Below are 12,659 nucleotides of genomic sequence, written 5' to 3' on the forward strand. Positions count from 1 at the left end.
AGCGGCAGGCGTGTCATAATTCATTGACGCATTATAAAGGATTAGGAAAAAGATAAAAAGCAGCTTACGGCCATACCTCTCTGGTTCCGCCCGATCTCGTCTGATCTCGGAAGCTAAGCAGAGCAGGGCCTGGTTAGTACCTGGATGGAAGACCGCCTGGGAATCCCAGGTGCCGTAAGCTTTTTCACTTCTCTCTCCGAAAGCCGCCGAGCGCCGCAGATTGTACACCTGTTTTAACGTTGGATATGAAAGGAAATTAGACAATATTATCCAAAATGATTCCGTTTCATGATTGCTAAATTAGTGTTGATCAACATTTACGATTGGCATACTATTGTTTGTAATTTAGCCGTTGAAATACAGGTGCTAACCCAACATGTTAGAATTGCCAGTGAAGAAAAGTAAAGTTACCTTCAGGCTTTAGGAACCTCTCTTGCCAATGCTAAGAACTGCTTCAATTTTAGAAAAAGAAACTTCTGATTATCTTTGACACGCTTTAAAGGATTAGGAAAAAGATGAAAAGCAGCTTACGGCCATACCTCTCTGGTTCCGCCCGATCTCGTCTGCTCTCGGAAGCTAAGCAGAGCAGGGCCTGGTTAGTACCTGGATGGAAGACCGCCTGGGAATCCCAGGTGCCGTAAGCTTTTTCACTTCTCTCTCCGAAAGCCGCCGAGCGCCGCAGATTGTACACCTACAAATTACAAAAAGAATATCACATTGTTGAAGAGATGCATGTTTAGTGTTGTTTTAACGTTGGATATGAAAGGAAATTAGACAATATTATCCAAAATGATTCCGTTTCATGATTGCTAAATTAGTGTTGATCAACATTTACGATTGGCATACTATTGTTTGTAATTTAGCCGTTGAAATACAGGTGCTAACCCAACATGTTAGAATTGCCAGTGAAGAAAAGTAAAGTTACCTTCAGGCTTTAGGAACCTCTCTTGCCAATGCTAAGAACTGCTTCAATTTTAGAAAAAGAAACTTCTGATTAACTTTGACACGTTTTAAAGGATTAGGAAAAAGATGAAATGCAGCTCACGGCCATACCTCTCTGGTTCCGCCCGATCTCGTCTGATCTCGGAAGCTAAGCAGAGCAGGGCCTGGTTAGTACCTGGATGGAAGACCGCCTGGGAATCCCAGGTGCCGTAAGCTTTTTCACTTCTCTCTCTGAAAGCCGCCCAGCGCCGTAGATTGTACACCTACACAATTGTAAAAAAAATTTCACATTGTAGAAGAGATGCAATAGGAAGAAGATGAAAGGTGGCTTACGTCCATACCATCGTCAGGCCATTTGAGGTGGCGGGGACTGCAATGGCCATTCACCGATTGGCTGGGACCCCTGGGCGGGTCTTCTCTAGTCCATCCAATTTTCGCCATGGGATGTCACAGCCTTCTTTGCATACCCTTATTTAACCCACACAAAGATGCCAGCGGCAGGCGTGTCATAATTCATTGACGCATTATAAAGGATTAGGAAAAAGATAAAAAGCAGCTTACGGCCATACCTCTCTGGTTCCGCCCGATCTCGTCTGATCTCGGAAGCTAAGCAGAGCAGGGCCTGGTTAGTACCTGGATGGAAGACCGCCTGGGAATCCCAGGTGCCGTAAGCTTTTTCACTTCTCTCTCCGAAAGCCGCCGAGCGCCGCAGATTGTACACCTGTTTTAACGTTGGATATGAAAGGAAATTAGACAATATTATCCAAAATGATTCCGTTTCATGATTGCTAAATTAGTGTTGATCAACATTTACGATTGGCATACTATTGTTTGTAATTTAGCCGTTGAAATACAGGTGCTAACCCAACATGTTAGAATTGCCAGTGAAGAAAAGTAAAGTTACCTTCAGGCTTTAGGAACCTCTCTTGCCAATGCTAAGAACTGCTTCAATTTTAGAAAAAGAAACTTCTGATTATCTTTGACACGCTTTAAAGGATTAGGAAAAAGATGAAAAGCAGCTTACGGCCATACCTCTCTGGTTCCGCCCGATCTCGTCTGCTCTCGGAAGCTAAGCAGAGCAGGGCCTGGTTAGTACCTGGATGGAAGACCGCCTGGGAATCCCAGGTGCCGTAAGCTTTTTCACTTCTCTCTCCGAAAGCCGCCGAGCGCCGCAGATTGTACACCTACAAATTACAAAAAGAATATCACATTGTTGAAGAGATGCATGTTTAGTGTTGTTTTAACGTTGGATATGAAAGGAAATTAGACAATATTATCCAAAATGATTCCGTTTCATGATTGCTAAATTAGTGTTGATCAACATTTACGATTGGCATACTATTGTTTGTAATTTAGCCGTTGAAATACAGGTGCTAACCCAACATGTTAGAATTGCCAGTGAAGAAAAGTAAAGTTACCTTCAGGCTTTAGGAACCTCTCTTGCCAATGCTAAGAACTGCTTCAATTTTAGAAAAAGAAACTTCTGATTAACTTTGACACGTTTTAAAGGATTAGGAAAAAGATGAAATGCAGCTCACGGCCATACCTCTCTGGTTCCGCCCGATCTCGTCTGATCTCGGAAGCTAAGCAGAGCAGGGCCTGGTTAGTACCTGGATGGAAGACCGCCTGGGAATCCCAGGTGCCGTAAGCTTTTTCACTTCTCTCTCTGAAAGCCGCCCAGCGCCGTAGATTGTACACCTACACAATTGTAAAAAAAATTTCACATTGTAGAAGAGATGCAATAGGAAGAAGATGAAAGGTGGCTTACGTCCATACCATCGTCAGGCCATTTGAGGTGGCGGGGACTGCAATGGCCATTCACCGATTGGCTGGGACCCCTGGGCGGGTCTTCTCTAGTCCATCCAATTTTCGCCATGGGATGTCACAGCCTTCTTTGCATACCCTTATTTAACCCACACAAAGATGCCAGCGGCAGGCGTGTCATAATTCATTGACGCATTATAAAGGATTAGGAAAAAGATAAAAAGCAGCTTACGGCCATACCTCTCTGGTTCCGCCCGATCTCGTCTGATCTCGGAAGCTAAGCAGAGCAGGGCCTGGTTAGTACCTGGATGGAAGACCGCCTGGGAATCCCAGGTGCCGTAAGCTTTTTCACTTCTCTCTCCGAAAGCCGCCGAGCGCCGCAGATTGTACACCTGTTTTAACGTTGGATATGAAAGGAAATTAGACAATATTATCCAAAATGATTCCGTTTCATGATTGCTAAATTAGTGTTGATCAACATTTACGATTGGCATACTATTGTTTGTAATTTAGCCGTTGAAATACAGGTGCTAACCCAACATGTTAGAATTGCCAGTGAAGAAAAGTAAAGTTACCTTCAGGCTTTAGGAACCTCTCTTGCCAATGCTAAGAACTGCTTCAATTTTAGAAAAAGAAACTTCTGATTATCTTTGACACGCTTTAAAGGATTAGGAAAAAGATGAAAAGCAGCTTACGGCCATACCTCTCTGGTTCCGCCCGATCTCGTCTGCTCTCGGAAGCTAAGCAGAGCAGGGCCTGGTTAGTACCTGGATGGAAGACCGCCTGGGAATCCCAGGTGCCGTAAGCTTTTTCACTTCTCTCTCCGAAAGCCGCCGAGCGCCGCAGATTGTACACCTACAAATTACAAAAAGAATATCACATTGTTGAAGAGATGCATGTTTAGTGTTGTTTTAACGTTGGATATGAAAGGAAATTAGACAATATTATCCAAAATGATTCCGTTTCATGATTGCTAAATTAGTGTTGATCAACATTTACGATTGGCATACTATTGTTTGTAATTTAGCCGTTGAAATACAGGTGCTAACCCAACATGTTAGAATTGCCAGTGAAGAAAAGTAAAGTTACCTTCAGGCTTTAGGAACCTCTCTTGCCAATGCTAAGAACTGCTTCAATTTTAGAAAAAGAAACTTCTGATTAACTTTGACACGTTTTAAAGGATTAGGAAAAAGATGAAATGCAGCTCACGGCCATACCTCTCTGGTTCCGCCCGATCTCGTCTGATCTCGGAAGCTAAGCAGAGCAGGGCCTGGTTAGTACCTGGATGGAAGACCGCCTGGGAATCCCAGGTGCCGTAAGCTTTTTCACTTCTCTCTCTGAAAGCCGCCCAGCGCCGTAGATTGTACACCTACACAATTGTAAAAAAAATTTCACATTGTAGAAGAGATGCAATAGGAAGAAGATGAAAGGTGGCTTACGTCCATACCATCGTCAGGCCATTTGAGGTGGCGGGGACTGCAATGGCCATTCACCGATTGGCTGGGACCCCTGGGCGGGTCTTCTCTAGTCCATCCAATTTTCGCCATGGGATGTCACAGCCTTCTTTGCATACCCTTATTTAACCCACACAAAGATGCCAGCGGCAGGCGTGTCATAATTCATTGACGCATTATAAAGGATTAGGAAAAAGATAAAAAGCAGCTTACGGCCATACCTCTCTGGTTCCGCCCGATCTCGTCTGATCTCGGAAGCTAAGCAGAGCAGGGCCTGGTTAGTACCTGGATGGAAGACCGCCTGGGAATCCCAGGTGCCGTAAGCTTTTTCACTTCTCTCTCCGAAAGCCGCCGAGCGCCGCAGATTGTACACCTGTTTTAACGTTGGATATGAAAGGAAATTAGACAATATTATCCAAAATGATTCCGTTTCATGATTGCTAAATTAGTGTTGATCAACATTTACGATTGGCATACTATTGTTTGTAATTTAGCCGTTGAAATACAGGTGCTAACCCAACATGTTAGAATTGCCAGTGAAGAAAAGTAAAGTTACCTTCAGGCTTTAGGAACCTCTCTTGCCAATGCTAAGAACTGCTTCAATTTTAGAAAAAGAAACTTCTGATTATCTTTGACACGCTTTAAAGGATTAGGAAAAAGATGAAAAGCAGCTTACGGCCATACCTCTCTGGTTCCGCCCGATCTCGTCTGCTCTCGGAAGCTAAGCAGAGCAGGGCCTGGTTAGTACCTGGATGGAAGACCGCCTGGGAATCCCAGGTGCCGTAAGCTTTTTCACTTCTCTCTCCGAAAGCCGCCGAGCGCCGCAGATTGTACACCTACAAATTACAAAAAGAATATCACATTGTTGAAGAGATGCATGTTTAGTGTTGTTTTAACGTTGGATATGAAAGGAAATTAGACAATATTATCCAAAATGATTCCGTTTCATGATTGCTAAATTAGTGTTGATCAACATTTACGATTGGCATACTATTGTTTGTAATTTAGCCGTTGAAATACAGGTGCTAACCCAACATGTTAGAATTGCCAGTGAAGAAAAGTAAAGTTACCTTCAGGCTTTAGGAACCTCTCTTGCCAATGCTAAGAACTGCTTCAATTTTAGAAAAAGAAACTTCTGATTAACTTTGACACGTTTTAAAGGATTAGGAAAAAGATGAAATGCAGCTCACGGCCATACCTCTCTGGTTCCGCCCGATCTCGTCTGATCTCGGAAGCTAAGCAGAGCAGGGCCTGGTTAGTACCTGGATGGAAGACCGCCTGGGAATCCCAGGTGCCGTAAGCTTTTTCACTTCTCTCTCTGAAAGCCGCCCAGCGCCGTAGATTGTACACCTACACAATTGTAAAAAAAATTTCACATTGTAGAAGAGATGCAATAGGAAGAAGATGAAAGGTGGCTTACGTCCATACCATCGTCAGGCCATTTGAGGTGGCGGGGACTGCAATGGCCATTCACCGATTGGCTGGGACCCCTGGGCGGGTCTTCTCTAGTCCATCCAATTTTCGCCATGGGATGTCACAGCCTTCTTTGCATACCCTTATTTAACCCACACAAAGATGCCAGCGGCAGGCGTGTCATAATTCATTGACGCATTATAAAGGATTAGGAAAAAGATAAAAAGCAGCTTACGGCCATACCTCTCTGGTTCCGCCCGATCTCGTCTGATCTCGGAAGCTAAGCAGAGCAGGGCCTGGTTAGTACCTGGATGGAAGACCGCCTGGGAATCCCAGGTGCCGTAAGCTTTTTCACTTCTCTCTCCGAAAGCCGCCGAGCGCCGCAGATTGTACACCTGTTTTAACGTTGGATATGAAAGGAAATTAGACAATATTATCCAAAATGATTCCGTTTCATGATTGCTAAATTAGTGTTGATCAACATTTACGATTGGCATACTATTGTTTGTAATTTAGCCGTTGAAATACAGGTGCTAACCCAACATGTTAGAATTGCCAGTGAAGAAAAGTAAAGTTACCTTCAGGCTTTAGGAACCTCTCTTGCCAATGCTAAGAACTGCTTCAATTTTAGAAAAAGAAACTTCTGATTATCTTTGACACGCTTTAAAGGATTAGGAAAAAGATGAAAAGCAGCTTACGGCCATACCTCTCTGGTTCCGCCCGATCTCGTCTGCTCTCGGAAGCTAAGCAGAGCAGGGCCTGGTTAGTACCTGGATGGAAGACCGCCTGGGAATCCCAGGTGCCGTAAGCTTTTTCACTTCTCTCTCCGAAAGCCGCCGAGCGCCGCAGATTGTACACCTACAAATTACAAAAAGAATATCACATTGTTGAAGAGATGCATGTTTAGTGTTGTTTTAACGTTGGATATGAAAGGAAATTAGACAATATTATCCAAAATGATTCCGTTTCATGATTGCTAAATTAGTGTTGATCAACATTTACGATTGGCATACTATTGTTTGTAATTTAGCCGTTGAAATACAGGTGCTAACCCAACATGTTAGAATTGCCAGTGAAGAAAAGTAAAGTTACCTTCAGGCTTTAGGAACCTCTCTTGCCAATGCTAAGAACTGCTTCAATTTTAGAAAAAGAAACTTCTGATTATCTTTGACACGCTTTAAAGGATTAGGAAAAAGATGAAAAGCAGCTTACGGCCATACCTCTCTGGTTCCGCCCGATCTCGTCTGCTCTCGGAAGCTAAGCAGAGCAGGGCCTGGTTAGTACCTGGATGGAAGACCGCCTGGGAATCCCAGGTGCCGTAAGCTTTTTCACTTCTCTCTCCGAAAGCCGCCGAGCGCCGCAGATTGTACACCTACAAATTACAAAAAGAATATCACATTGTTGAAGAGATGCATGTTTAGTGTTGTTTTAACGTTGGATATGAAAGGAAATTAGACAATATTATCCAAAATGATTCCGTTTCATGATTGCTAAATTAGTGTTGATCAACATTTACGATTGGCATACTATTGTTTGTAATTTAGCCGTTGAAATACAGGTGCTAACCCAACATGTTAGAATTGCCAGTGAAGAAAAGTAAAGTTACCTTCAGGCTTTAGGAACCTCTCTTGCCAATGCTAAGAACTGCTTCAATTTTAGAAAAAGAAACTTCTGATTAACTTTGACACGTTTTAAAGGATTAGGAAAAAGATGAAATGCAGCTTACGGCCATACCTCTCTGGTTCCGCCCGATCTCGTCTGATCTCGGAAGCTAAGCAGAGCAGGGCCTGGTTAGTACCTGGATGGAAGACCGCCTGGGAATCCCAGGTGCCGTAAGCTTTTTCACTTCTCTCTCTGAAAGCCGCCCAGCGCCGTAGATTGTACACCTACACAATTGTAAAAAAAATTTCACATTGTAGAAGAGATGCAATAGGAAGAAGATGAAAGGTGGCTTACGTCCATACCATCGTCAGGCCATTTGAGGTGGCGGGGACTGCAATGGCCATTCACCGATTGGCTGGGACCCCTGGGCGGGTCTTCTCTAGTCCATCCAATTTTCGCCATGGGATGTCACAGCCTTCTTTGCATACCCTTATTTAACCCACACAAAGATGCCAGCGGCAGGCGTGTCATAATTCATTGACGCATTATAAAGGATTAGGAAAAAGATAAAAAGCAGCTTACGGCCATACCTCTCTGGTTCCGCCCGATCTCGTCTGATCTCGGAAGCTAAGCAGAGCAGGGCCTGGTTAGTACCTGGATGGAAGACCGCCTGGGAATCCCAGGTGCCGTAAGCTTTTTCACTTCTCTCTCTGAAAGCCGCCCAGCGCCGTAGATTGTACACCTACACAATTGTAAAAAAAAATTCACATTGTAGAAGAGATGCAATAGGAAGAAGATGAAAGGTGGCTTACGTCCATACCATCGTCAGGCCATTTGAGGTGGCGGGGACTGCAATGGCCATTCACCGATTGGCTGGGACCCCTGGGCGGGTCTTCTCTAGTCCATCCAATTTTCGCCATGGGATGTCACAGCTTTCTTTGCATACCCTTATTTAACCCACACAAAGATGCCAACGGCAGGCGTGTCATAATTCTTTGACGCATTATAAAGGATTAGGAAAAAGATAAAAAGCAGCTTACGGCCATACCTCTCTGGTTCCGCCCGATCTCGTCTGATCTCGGAAGCTAAGCAGAGCAGGGCCTGGTTAGTACCTGGATGGAAGACCGCCTGGGAATCCCAGGTGCCGTAAGCTTTTTCACTTCTCTCTCCGAAAGCCGCCGAGCGCCGCAGATTGTACACCTGTTTTAACGTTGGATATGAAAGGAAATTAGACAATATTATCCAAAATGATTCCGTTTCATGATTGCTAAATTAGTGTTGATCAACATTTACGATTGGCATACTATTGTTTGTAATTTAGCCGTTGAAATACAGGTGCTAACCCAACATGTTAGAATTGCCAGTGAAGAAAAGTAAAGTTACCTTCAGGCTTTAGGAACCTCTCTTGCCAATGCTAAGAACTGCTTCAATTTTAGAAAAAGAAACTTCTGATTAACTTTGACACGTTTTAAAGGATTAGGAAAAAGATGAAATGCAGCTCACGGCCATACCTCTCTGGTTCCGCCCGATCTCGTCTGATCTCGGAAGCTAAGCAGAGCAGGGCCTGGTTAGTACCTGGATGGAAGACCGCCTGGGAATCCCAGGTGCCGTAAGCTTTTTCACTTCTCTCTCTGAAAGCCGCCCAGCGCCGTAGATTGTACACCTACACAATTGTAAAAAAAATTTCACATTGTAGAAGAGATGCAATAGGAAGAAGATGAAAGGTGGCTTACGTCCATACCATCGTCAGGCCATTTGAGGTGGCGGGGACTGCAATGGCCATTCACCGATTGGCTGGGACCCCTGGGCGGGTCTTCTCTAGTCCATCCAATTTTCGCCATGGGATGTCACAGCCTTCTTTGCATACCCTTATTTAACCCACACAAAGATGCCAACGGCAGGCGTGTCATAATTCTTTGACGCATTATAAAGGATTAGGAAAAAGATAAAAAGCAGCTTACGGCCATACCTCTCTGGTTCCGCCCGATCTCGTCTGATCTCGGAAGCTAAGCAGAGCAGGGCCTGGTTAGTACCTGGATGGAAGACCGCCTGGGAATCCCAGGTGCCGTAAGCTTTTTCACTTCTCTCTCCGAAAGCCGCCGAGCGCCGCAGATTGTACACCTGTTTTAACGTTGGATATGAAAGGAAATTAGACAATATTATCCAAAATGATTCCGTTTCATGATTGCTAAATTAGTGTTGATCAACATTTACGATTGGCATACTATTTTTTGTAATTTAGCCGTTGAAATACAGGTGCTAACCCAACATGTTAGAATTGCCAGTGAAGAAAAGTAAAGTTACCTTCAGGCTTTAGGAACCTCTCTTGCCAATGCTAAGAACTGCTTCAATTTTAGAAAAAGAAACTTCTGATTAACTTTGACACGTTTTAAAGGATTAGGAATAAGATGAAATCCAGGTTACGGCCATACCTCTCTGGTTCCGCCCGATCTCGTCTGATCTCGGAAGCTAAGCAGAGCAGGGCCTGGTTAGTACCTGGATGGAAGACCGCCTGGGAATCCCAGGTGCCGTAAGCTTTTTCACTTCTCTCTCCGAAAGCCGCCGAGCGCCGCAGATTGTACACCTACAAATTACAAAAAGAATATCACATTGTTGAAGAGATGCATGTTTAGTGTTGTTTTAACGTTGGATATGAAAGGAAATTAGACAATATTATCCAAAATGATTCCGTTTCATGATTGCTAAATTAGTGTTGATCAACATTTACGATTGGCATACTATTGTTTGTAATTTAGCCGTTGAAATACAGGTGCTAACCCAACATGTTAGAATTGCCAGTGAAGAAAAGTAAAGTTACCTTCAGGCTTTAGGAACCTCTCTTGCCAATGCTAAGAACTGCTTCAATTTTAGAAAAAGAAACTTCTGATTAACTTTGACACGTTTTAAAGGATTAGGAAAAAGATGAAATGCAGCTCACGGCCATACCTCTCTGGTTCCGCCCGATCTCGTCTGATCTCGGAAGCTAAGCAGAGCAGGGCCTGGTTAGTACCTGGATGGAAGACCGCCTGGGAATCCCAGGTGCCGTAAGCTTTTTCACTTCTCTCTCTGAAAGCCGCCCAGCGCCGTAGATTGTACACCTACACAATTGTAAAAAAAATTTCACATTGTAGAAGAGATGCAATAGGAAGAAGATGAAAGGTGGCTTACGTCCATACCATCGTCAGGCCATTTGAGGTGGCGGGGACTGCAATGGCCATTCACCGATTGGCTGGGACCCCTGGGCGGGTCTTCTCTAGTCCATCCAATTTTCGCCATGGGATGTCACAGCCTTCTTTGCATACCCTTATTTAACCCACACAAAGATGCCAGCGGCAGGCGTGTCATAATTCATTGACGCATTATAAAGGATTAGGAAAAAGATAAAAAGCAGCTTACGGCCATACCTCTCTGGTTCCGCCCGATCTCGTCTGATCTCGGAAGCTAAGCAGAGCAGGGCCTGGTTAGTACCTGGATGGAAGACCGCCTGGGAATCCCAGGTGCCGTAAGCTTTTTCACTTCTCTCTCCGAAAGCCGCCGAGCGCCGCAGATTGTACACCTGTTTTAACGTTGGATATGAAAGGAAATTAGACAATATTATCCAAAATGATTCCGTTTCATGATTGCTAAATTAGTGTTGATCAACATTTACGATTGGCATACTATTGTTTGTAATTTAGCCGTTGAAATACAGGTGCTAACCCAACATGTTAGAATTGCCAGTGAAGAAAAGTAAAGTTACCTTCAGGCTTTAGGAACCTCTCTTGCCAATGCTAAGAACTGCTTCAATTTTAGAAAAAGAAACTTCTGATTAACTTTGACACGTTTTAAAGGATTAGGAAAAAGATGAAATGCAGCTTACGGCCATACCTCTCTGGTTCCGCCCGATCTCGTCTGATCTCGGAAGCTAAGCAGAGCAGGGCCTGGTTAGTACCTGGATGGAAGACCGCCTGGGAATCCCAGGTGCCGTAAGCTTTTTCACTTCTCTCTCTGAAAGCCGCCCAGCGCCGTAGATTGTACACCTACACAATTGTAAAAAAAATTTCACATTGTAGAAGAGATGCAATAGGAAGAAGATGAAAGGTGGCTTACGTCCATACCATCGTCAGGCCATTTGAGGTGGCGGGGACTGCAATGGCCATTCACCGATTGGCTGGGACCCCTGGGCGGGTCTTCTCTAGTCCATCCAATTTTCGCCATGGGATGTCACAGCCTTCTTTGCATACCCTTATTTAACCCACACAAAGATGCCAACGGCAGGCGTGTCATAATTCTTTGACGCATTATAAAGGATTAGGAAAAAGATAAAAAGCAGCTTACGGCCATACCTCTCTGGTTCCGCCCGATCTCGTCTGATCTCGGAAGCTAAGCAGAGCAGGGCCTGGTTAGTACCTGGATGGAAGACCGCCTGGGAATCCCAGGTGCCGTAAGCTTTTTCACTTCTCTCTCCGAAAGCCGCCGAGCGCCGCAGATTGTACACCTGTTTTAACGTTGGATATGAAAGGAAATTAGACAATATTATCCAAAATGATTCCGTTTCATGATTGCTAAATTAGTGTTGATCAACATTTACGATTGGCATACTATTTTTTGTAATTTAGCCGTTGAAATACAGGTGCTAACCCAACATGTTAGAATTGCCAGTGAAGAAAAGTAAAGTTACCTTCAGGCTTTAGGAACCTCTCTTGCCAATGCTAAGAACTGCTTCAATTTTAGAAAAAGAAACTTCTGATTAACTTTGACACGTTTTAAAGGATTAGGAATAAGATGAAATCCAGGTTACGGCCATACCTCTCTGGTTCCGCCCGATCTCGTCTGATCTCGGAAGCTAAGCAGAGCAGGGCCTGGTTAGTACCTGGATGGAAGACCGCCTGGGAATCCCAGGTGCCGTAAGCTTTTTCACTTCTCTCTCCGAAAGCCGCCGAGCGCCGCAGATTGTACACCTACAAATTACAAAAAGAATATCACATTGTTGAAGAGATGCATGTTTAGTGTTGTTTTAACGTTGGATATGAAAGGAAATTAGACAATATTATCCAAAATGATTCCGTTTCATGATTGCTAAATTAGTGTTGATCAACATTTACGATTGGCATACTATTGTTTGTAATTTAGCCGTTGAAATACAGGTGCTAACCCAACATGTTAGAATTGCCAGTGAAGAAAAGTAAAGTTACCTTCAGGCTTTAGGAACCTCTCTTGCCAATGCTAAGAACTGCTTCAATTTTAGAAAAAGAAACTTCTGATTAACTTTGACACGTTTTAAAGGATTAGGAAAAAGATGAAATGCAGCTCACGGCCATACCTCTCTGGTTCCGCCCGATCTCGTCTGATCTCGGAAGCTAAGCAGAGCAGGGCCTGGTTAGTACCTGGATGGAAGACCGCCTGGGAATCCCAGGTGCCGTAAGCTTTTTCACTTCTCTCTCTGAAAGCCGCCCAGCGCCGTAGATTGTACACCTACACAATTGTAAAAAAAATTTCACATTG

At 44.1% G+C, this 12,659-nt stretch overlaps 27 non-coding genes across 27 annotated transcripts; all 27 read left to right on the forward strand.

Annotated features, from left to right (window-relative positions):
* The first annotated feature begins 62 nt into the window (after nt 1-62).
* On the forward strand, nt 63-181 carry LOC134118791 (5S ribosomal RNA). Its single transcript, XR_009950352.1, has one exon. It is a non-coding gene; the product is annotated as a 5S ribosomal RNA (ribosomal RNA).
* A 344-nt stretch (nt 182-525) lies between these two features.
* LOC134118888 (5S ribosomal RNA) lies at nt 526-644 on the forward strand. Its single transcript, XR_009950449.1, has one exon. It is a non-coding gene; the product is annotated as a 5S ribosomal RNA (ribosomal RNA).
* A 395-nt stretch (nt 645-1,039) lies between these two features.
* On the forward strand, nt 1,040-1,158 carry LOC134118854 (5S ribosomal RNA). The gene has a single exon (XR_009950415.1). It is a non-coding gene; the product is annotated as a 5S ribosomal RNA (ribosomal RNA).
* Nucleotides 1,159-1,497: 339 nt separating this feature from the next.
* LOC134118900 (5S ribosomal RNA) lies at nt 1,498-1,616 on the forward strand. The gene has a single exon (XR_009950461.1). It is a non-coding gene; the product is annotated as a 5S ribosomal RNA (ribosomal RNA).
* Nucleotides 1,617-1,960: 344 nt separating this feature from the next.
* LOC134118889 (5S ribosomal RNA) lies at nt 1,961-2,079 on the forward strand. Its single transcript, XR_009950450.1, has one exon. It is a non-coding gene; the product is annotated as a 5S ribosomal RNA (ribosomal RNA).
* A 395-nt stretch (nt 2,080-2,474) lies between these two features.
* On the forward strand, nt 2,475-2,593 carry LOC134118855 (5S ribosomal RNA). The gene has a single exon (XR_009950416.1). It is a non-coding gene; the product is annotated as a 5S ribosomal RNA (ribosomal RNA).
* Nucleotides 2,594-2,932: 339 nt separating this feature from the next.
* LOC134119011 (5S ribosomal RNA) lies at nt 2,933-3,051 on the forward strand. Its single transcript, XR_009950572.1, has one exon. It is a non-coding gene; the product is annotated as a 5S ribosomal RNA (ribosomal RNA).
* A 344-nt stretch (nt 3,052-3,395) lies between these two features.
* Nucleotides 3,396-3,514, forward strand: LOC134118890 (5S ribosomal RNA). The gene has a single exon (XR_009950451.1). It is a non-coding gene; the product is annotated as a 5S ribosomal RNA (ribosomal RNA).
* Nucleotides 3,515-3,909: 395 nt separating this feature from the next.
* Nucleotides 3,910-4,028, forward strand: LOC134118856 (5S ribosomal RNA). Its single transcript, XR_009950417.1, has one exon. It is a non-coding gene; the product is annotated as a 5S ribosomal RNA (ribosomal RNA).
* A 339-nt stretch (nt 4,029-4,367) lies between these two features.
* LOC134119121 (5S ribosomal RNA) lies at nt 4,368-4,486 on the forward strand. The gene has a single exon (XR_009950683.1). It is a non-coding gene; the product is annotated as a 5S ribosomal RNA (ribosomal RNA).
* Nucleotides 4,487-4,830: 344 nt separating this feature from the next.
* LOC134118891 (5S ribosomal RNA) lies at nt 4,831-4,949 on the forward strand. The gene has a single exon (XR_009950452.1). It is a non-coding gene; the product is annotated as a 5S ribosomal RNA (ribosomal RNA).
* Nucleotides 4,950-5,344: 395 nt separating this feature from the next.
* On the forward strand, nt 5,345-5,463 carry LOC134118857 (5S ribosomal RNA). Its single transcript, XR_009950418.1, has one exon. It is a non-coding gene; the product is annotated as a 5S ribosomal RNA (ribosomal RNA).
* Nucleotides 5,464-5,802: 339 nt separating this feature from the next.
* LOC134119217 (5S ribosomal RNA) lies at nt 5,803-5,921 on the forward strand. Its single transcript, XR_009950771.1, has one exon. It is a non-coding gene; the product is annotated as a 5S ribosomal RNA (ribosomal RNA).
* Nucleotides 5,922-6,265: 344 nt separating this feature from the next.
* Nucleotides 6,266-6,384, forward strand: LOC134118892 (5S ribosomal RNA). Its single transcript, XR_009950453.1, has one exon. It is a non-coding gene; the product is annotated as a 5S ribosomal RNA (ribosomal RNA).
* A 395-nt stretch (nt 6,385-6,779) lies between these two features.
* On the forward strand, nt 6,780-6,898 carry LOC134118893 (5S ribosomal RNA). Its single transcript, XR_009950454.1, has one exon. It is a non-coding gene; the product is annotated as a 5S ribosomal RNA (ribosomal RNA).
* Nucleotides 6,899-7,293: 395 nt separating this feature from the next.
* On the forward strand, nt 7,294-7,412 carry LOC134119317 (5S ribosomal RNA). The gene has a single exon (XR_009950871.1). It is a non-coding gene; the product is annotated as a 5S ribosomal RNA (ribosomal RNA).
* Nucleotides 7,413-7,751: 339 nt separating this feature from the next.
* On the forward strand, nt 7,752-7,870 carry LOC134119391 (5S ribosomal RNA). The gene has a single exon (XR_009950944.1). It is a non-coding gene; the product is annotated as a 5S ribosomal RNA (ribosomal RNA).
* A 339-nt stretch (nt 7,871-8,209) lies between these two features.
* Nucleotides 8,210-8,328, forward strand: LOC134119402 (5S ribosomal RNA). Its single transcript, XR_009950955.1, has one exon. It is a non-coding gene; the product is annotated as a 5S ribosomal RNA (ribosomal RNA).
* Nucleotides 8,329-8,672: 344 nt separating this feature from the next.
* Nucleotides 8,673-8,791, forward strand: LOC134118858 (5S ribosomal RNA). The gene has a single exon (XR_009950419.1). It is a non-coding gene; the product is annotated as a 5S ribosomal RNA (ribosomal RNA).
* A 339-nt stretch (nt 8,792-9,130) lies between these two features.
* Nucleotides 9,131-9,249, forward strand: LOC134119414 (5S ribosomal RNA). The gene has a single exon (XR_009950967.1). It is a non-coding gene; the product is annotated as a 5S ribosomal RNA (ribosomal RNA).
* Nucleotides 9,250-9,593: 344 nt separating this feature from the next.
* Nucleotides 9,594-9,712, forward strand: LOC134118833 (5S ribosomal RNA). Its single transcript, XR_009950394.1, has one exon. It is a non-coding gene; the product is annotated as a 5S ribosomal RNA (ribosomal RNA).
* A 395-nt stretch (nt 9,713-10,107) lies between these two features.
* LOC134118859 (5S ribosomal RNA) lies at nt 10,108-10,226 on the forward strand. Its single transcript, XR_009950420.1, has one exon. It is a non-coding gene; the product is annotated as a 5S ribosomal RNA (ribosomal RNA).
* A 339-nt stretch (nt 10,227-10,565) lies between these two features.
* Nucleotides 10,566-10,684, forward strand: LOC134119425 (5S ribosomal RNA). The gene has a single exon (XR_009950978.1). It is a non-coding gene; the product is annotated as a 5S ribosomal RNA (ribosomal RNA).
* Nucleotides 10,685-11,028: 344 nt separating this feature from the next.
* Nucleotides 11,029-11,147, forward strand: LOC134119436 (5S ribosomal RNA). Its single transcript, XR_009950989.1, has one exon. It is a non-coding gene; the product is annotated as a 5S ribosomal RNA (ribosomal RNA).
* A 339-nt stretch (nt 11,148-11,486) lies between these two features.
* Nucleotides 11,487-11,605, forward strand: LOC134119447 (5S ribosomal RNA). The gene has a single exon (XR_009951000.1). It is a non-coding gene; the product is annotated as a 5S ribosomal RNA (ribosomal RNA).
* A 344-nt stretch (nt 11,606-11,949) lies between these two features.
* Nucleotides 11,950-12,068, forward strand: LOC134118834 (5S ribosomal RNA). Its single transcript, XR_009950395.1, has one exon. It is a non-coding gene; the product is annotated as a 5S ribosomal RNA (ribosomal RNA).
* Nucleotides 12,069-12,463: 395 nt separating this feature from the next.
* On the forward strand, nt 12,464-12,582 carry LOC134118860 (5S ribosomal RNA). The gene has a single exon (XR_009950421.1). It is a non-coding gene; the product is annotated as a 5S ribosomal RNA (ribosomal RNA).
* Nucleotides 12,583-12,659: the final 77 nt, after the last annotated feature.

This window comes from Pungitius pungitius, unplaced genomic scaffold (assembly GCF_949316345.1).
Source record: "Pungitius pungitius unplaced genomic scaffold, fPunPun2.1 scaffold_24, whole genome shotgun sequence".
NCBI lineage: Eukaryota > Metazoa > Chordata > Actinopteri > Perciformes > Gasterosteidae > Pungitius > Pungitius pungitius.